General features: G+C 37.7%; 1 long non-coding RNA gene across 1 annotated transcript; it reads right to left on the bottom strand.

Moving 5' to 3' along the window:
• Positions 1–690: 690 nt before the first annotated feature.
• On the bottom strand, positions 691–5,411 carry LOC116536560. Its single transcript, XR_004262707.1, has 3 exons — positions 5,399–5,411; positions 1,950–1,961; positions 691–777 (listed from the first exon to the last, which is right to left on the bottom strand). It is a non-coding gene; the product is annotated as an uncharacterized LOC116536560 (long non-coding RNA).
• Positions 5,412–6,373: the final 962 nt, after the last annotated feature.

The following is a 6,373-nucleotide window of genomic DNA, read 5'->3' as shown; positions in this document are numbered from 1 at the left end:
CAGTTTAGGGGAAGATGGGGTCATTCTGTGAGGCAATGTACACTGTCATGGAGGCAATATTTGAGGCACCTGAAGTAGCCTGTTGGTGTCAGACTTAACTTAGCAAAATGGCAATTTTCTCCAGGTTCTTTGTGGCACAGTTTTTTTTTTTTCCAAGGAAGAAAAAAATGTGTTTGTTCATTAAGTGGAAATGGATCATCATTAAGGTCTTCATCCTCATTATCTTCAAATTGAATAGGCTGAGAGGAGGAGGGAGAGGAGGAGTCAGTCTTGCGTTCTCAGGGGTGGCAGAGGCAAAAGTGGAGGAGATGGAAGGGGAGTCAGGACAGGCAAACACACTTGGTATACTTTTCCAGAACTACAACACAATTTCTGTCTGACATTTTTGCTTTGCTGTTTTCCTAAAAATGTATCTATACACTAACAGTTCTATTGTTTGCTTTAATTTTAGCACCTGTGTTATAAAAGGGTCCATGTCAAGTTAAAAGCAGTCTTAAATAAATGGGAACCTTCTGCCAGATTGTCTACTGGCAGTTTGTCTTATGCCTCATCATTTGGAAGTGCTCATCTCTATCAAGTAATCTTCTGTTAATTCCTCTGGTGTAATGTTTATTAGATCTTGAATTTTTCCAAGAACCATGTACTGAAATCTTTACTCCTGCTTCTACCATCTTTTTATTATTTTTTTTTGCCATATCCACAATCTCTTTTATAATTTCCTTGACTGGCTCTGTCATAAATCCTGTGAAGTCATGTACAACATCTGGATAAAGTTTTCTCCAGAAGGAATTTATTGTTTTCGGCTCAATGGTTTCCATGGCTTTTTCTATAACAGTGATCTTCAGTGCCAGTGGTGTCATCTTTCCAGACTTACATGATGTTCTATCATGGTTCCCTTCCATAGCATTAACCATCCTTTCCATGGACTACCATTGTAATGAGCCTTAAAGTTTCTTATGCCCTCCTCATCTAGAGGCTGAATTAGAGACACTGTTTGGGGGCACATAGACCACTTTGATGTGTGGCATCAGTTTTCTGCCTCACCTGCCTAGTACCAATATGTTACATTTTGCCCCCATGCAACGCCTGCCCCTCAATCATAACTTGCTTTCAGTAGAAATGTGTTCACATTGTGGTGGAAATAACAGAAATTTGAGGTGGATTATCGCTTTAAATGTGTAAATAACAAATACTGAGGGGAGTATTTTATTTTTAATGGTGACTTAATCCAATGTCGTTTGCTGATCAGTATCATTTGACACCCAAGCCTGGTCTCCATTTTTATGGTATTTATAGTCTAGTAGGGGAGATGAATAAGGAACAATTATAATCATGATACCTTTTACAAGAGGGGCAGTACAGGTAATGAGTCTTGAATTGTGAGATATTTAGGCAGAGGCAAAAAGTCGAAATACTTTGGATAGGATTGTTGAAGTTTCTTTTGGATACCCCTTAGAACATGCTCTAAACATTTCAGGGCACTCGTTCTCAGCCTGCTGATCCGAATCTCCACTTAGGGGCACCCTCACCATCACACTGCAGGGGAGCATAGCTTTCTGTTCTCTGCCTGGGTTTTCTCATTAAACGCTTTGCTTGACCAATGTTTGAGACATCATAAAATTGGGGAGGAGAAACAATATGTATAAAACATTAATCATATTCTGTTATATCAAGTTATATTTTAATGTAGAAATTAATTATATATGCCTTTTAAAAATTATCCATTAAGAAACTCACATGAATGACAAAAACCAAACATGGCTCAAACTGACTCCATTTATGCATGAATCATTACACTTTGTCTGCAGACGTGGTTTCTTCCCCTCTATCCTGTCACTTGCTTGAGCCATTTTAATTGGCGCATGCCATATAGACTTTGCACTAAATGTCTCTTCCTGCCTCTCTCACCATCATCTTTGCTCATTTATGTAACTGCTTAGAAAACTCACATTCTCCAGAAACTGATTTGGTGGATACCCAATAAGTTCAGAAGGTAATATGACTGAGTTTTGAGTTTCTTTTCCCAGTAATTTTATGAAAAAAAAAAAAACAAAAAAAAAACAACTGTCATGTGCAGACTTTTGAAAGGTTAATTTTTTTTCTTGGGTTGTAAAACAGTCAGAGTCATGATACTTCTTGGGACTCCCCCATCTCTCAATTTATTCATTAATCATAGTAAACAAATTCCTCATTGGAACATCCAGGTTTAGTTTGTGCTTACATTTAGTGTTGCTTTGCATATTTGAGACTGCAATTTCTAACTAAAAATCTTCTAGCATGATGTTTAGTGTAAACTGTGTTTCTCTGGTGAAATTACTTACAATCTTGTCTTCTTACTGGTGCCACATGGGTTGTTGAACATGAATGGCTCAAGAGTCACACATAGTAAGTATGGCTGTTACAGCCACGTGTGTTCTTTGCTCATGTATTTGGCACCATTACTAGAGTTGGCTAGCACAATCAGAAACTGAAAGTGGCGATTCCAATTGCTGCTACCAACTGGCTTCTTTAGGGTGAACCTTATTCTGTATTCTGTTGCCTTTTCAGTATCATGACTCAGTGATATAAGACTGCCTAGATACAACATTATAATAGGAATTATCAGAGTGACAACCCCAAATAAGAATTTCAGTCTAGGTTGGAAATCAGGAGGTCTCCTATATTAGTGATTGGCAGAAGTTTAAAGTGGGCCAATATTTGGAAACCAAGAAACTGTGGCAAGGAGAAGGAGTCTAGGGTTATGCATGGTCAAAAGTAAGCTAAAGGCTGCTATCCATGCAAATGGGAATGACGGCAGAGAAAAAATCAATTCTTTGAGGTCAAGACAGTAAGAAATCCAGAAGTTTAGGTAGTTTGTGAATAGGAACCAGCTACAGAAGCACAGAGTTAGGTCCTATTCCGTATCAGGTATTGTTTACCTTTTGGATTAAGTGTAGAACTTCTGATTGACTAGAGGTAGCCTCCAATCCATGAATATGATAAAATATCTAAAAATATGTTTTTACCTGGCTAGGGCAGGACTAGGATAAGTTGGATGGATCCAGAAAGAATCTTAAGTCCAGTGAAAACTGGAGTAGAATGATGATCTTGACAATTATGATAACGATAATAACAGAAAATATTAAGTATTTAATAAGTGTTGACATGCTTAATTTCATTTAATCCTTATAGCACTTTTCTGTGTAAGTATTATTTATACACCCATTGTTGCAAATAGGAAAATGGAGGCTCAGCAAACTTCAATAATTTTCCCTAAGATCAATCAGCTAACAAATTGTGAAGAACAGATCCAAAGTGCGTACACTGGACTGGGATTATATAGGCTTATATTACCATCATGGTACCACTTACCTATAAAGAAATGAAGATCCTCACAGACAGAAAGGACTGTAGTAAACATGATAAAGTGGCTAATGCAGCTAACACTCTATCTTTTCTGCTATTTCTCTTGATACCTGCCTGAGAATCTTTCAGCTGACTTCATTGGTCACCTCACCAGGCATCTTCTGGGGACCTACTCCTTGCCTATTATTACACAGGGCTATCTGGGGTTATGTGTCACACATATTATCATGAAAATGAAAACAGACACGAGTAGTAGTATTTAAGTTCAGTTGATTGTACCTAACTCTGTGATGTGATTTTTTTTTTTAATTATTATACTTTAAGTTCTGGGATACATGTGCCAGACGTGCAGGTTTGTTACATAGGTATACATGTGCCATGGTGGTTTGCTGCAACCATCAACCTGTCATCTACATTAGGTATTTCTTCTAATGCTATCCCTCCCCTAACCTCCCATCCTCCTGACAGGCCCTGGCGTGTGATGTTCCCCTCACTGTGTCCATGTGTTCTCATTGTTCAACTCCCAATTATGAGTGAGAACATGCGGTATTTGGTTTTCTGTTCCTGTGTCAGTTTGCTGAGAATGATGGTTTCCGGCTTCATCCGTGTCCCTGCAAAGGACATGAACTCATCCTTTTCAATGGCTGCATAGTATTCCATGGTATATGTGCATTATATTTTCTTTAACCAGTCTATCATTGATGCCATTTGGGTTGGTTCCAAGTCTTTGCTATTGTGAATAGTTCTGCAATAAACATACGTGTGCAAGTGTCTTTGTAGTAGAATGATTTATAATCCTTTGGGTATATACCAAAAATGGGATTGCTGGGTCAAATGATACTTTTGGTTCTAGATCCTTGAGGAATCGCCACGCTGTCTTCCACAATGGTTGAACTAATTTAAACTCCAACAGTGTAAAAGCGCTCCTATTTCTCTGTGGTGTGATTTTTTTAATGTAAGTGATTATTCCATTATTGAACCATTATTTGTTAACTCTTCATCTTCAGCTGACTGCAGGCATGATTAAAAGTAGCACTGGAGCAATGTTGCCTTCCAGATTTTATTACTTGTCTATTCTAGACAGAATCGTTGTTGCTTTCATTTCAGATAAGCCCTTCTTGTCTAGTTGCTATTTTTCATGTAGCCTGATGGATTGCTGCCATATCCTTTAGGCCTACAGGGGTAGTATACCTTATGAAGGTAGATTTCTAGAGCAACAATCTCTATTTCAGCTAAAGAGTCACTGCATATCTTTAATGTGGCACCTGGCCCTATACAGATGACTTGTTTTGATATCATGGCATTTTATGATAATAGTCTGGGTAGTACAAACAGGATTCATGTCAGGTTTTGATTAATAGTGTCTCCAAATTTGTTTCAGAGTCACAGATCTGTCAGGGTCATTAGTTTTCTGTATTGTTTCTTCTAGCCTACTTTCAGTAAGTCTTACATCTCTGCCTCCACCATTCTGTACAGCATATTATTCACGTCTGAGTTCCTCATTTTCTCAGACTGTAAAATGGGGATAATCATTCTTGTGCCTTCCTTGCCATAAGGGTAGCAGGAGGATAAATGCTTTTTGCTTTGGATTCCTATGGGCCCTTGGGGGAAAATGACACTCTATTGATTCAAGTCAGTGATATCAGGAAAGTATGACTCTGAGAAACACATATAAATTATTTAGACTTGGATAATCTCAACTGAAGCTTACAAAAAATATTTTTTAGTGTTTGTACAGGTTTCAGAGGCTGTTGTAGATCTCTTCAAAGCCATTAAGAGGGCTTTCAGGTGTATGTTGATATTAATTTTAGTAAAATATGGGATCTCTCTGTAAGTAGGGTCATTAAAATAATTGATTATTGGGGCACATTACAATGTAATCCTGAGAGAGTCACTGACTATATCTCAGGCTAAAAAAATCATACTAACTATGACTGCAATACACAAATGACTTTAGAAATACATCACAGGGAAAATAGTCTTAAAAGTCTGACAAAAAAGAACTGCCTGTTTCTTTTCTTTTTTTGATTCTCTATTGAGTAGGACACAAAACTCTATCCATTTTATTAAAAAATAATAGGCAAAAAGCTACTGACTAGACCATTTATCTAGACAAAACTGACAGTGGAGAGTGAAATGGAGGCTAAAGGGATTGCATATTCTCAGGCAGTTTCCTGACACCCCAACAGAACAGGAAGGAGAAGATATCAAGCCAGGGTTGAAGAATTCTTCACAGATGGTGAGGCTCTTTCTGGCCTCCCTGATAATATTTCATGAGAAGCTCAATTTCTCTCTGCTATTCACTGTGGTAAAGTATGTCTGTTGGGCAGTGGGTGGGAGTAGAGGTGGTTGAGCAGCAGTAGAGAGATGATCTTGTGTGGCTCTGTTCCTATTATTGAGCCTGTTTGAGTAATGACACTTTGCCCTACCCTGCTCTTACCCTTAAAGGAGTATTTGGATGAGCTCTTAAAATGAGGCAAACTCTCCATAACCTGCACAGAGCCTGCTGGCAATCATTGCAGCTAAAATCTTTACCATTTCCTCTTTTGACTACCCCTTGAACTTTATGTGCCAAACTTCATTCATTTTCACTGTGTGGATTTACATTTCTTGTTCTCCTCATTTAGAGGTTTTTATTGAAATCAATGTCCCTTCAAAATGATAGAAGGAAGAGATGAATTTTAACTATACAAGTAAATAGCCAATCACTGATATATCTGACAACATCCCATCATCCACTCAGAAACCTCTAAATAGTAATATTACTTCTGTTGCACATGATGGGTTGACTTGATTAAAATATTTAGTGTTTTCTTATTCAAATAAAGTACCATCATCAAATGTTATCATGAATATTTACATACTCATCAAGGTAAAAAATGGTTTTGGATCTTTTTCTGTTGGGTTTTCGTTTGACTCCTTTGATAACTGAAACTAAGCTGTGGACTGTTATGCCCTTTCCATCAAGTCCACAGAAATGAACAGCAGGCAAATAGTTCAATTCTTTTGCACATTGTAATATACTGTA

The sequence above is a fragment of the Sapajus apella genome, unplaced genomic scaffold, assembly GCF_009761245.1.
Source record: "Sapajus apella isolate SASKATOON/1434 unplaced genomic scaffold, GSC_monkey_1.0 scaffold102, whole genome shotgun sequence".
Lineage (NCBI taxonomy): Eukaryota > Metazoa > Chordata > Mammalia > Primates > Cebidae > Sapajus > Sapajus apella.
This window is presented reverse-complemented; position numbering and strand designations above follow the sequence as displayed.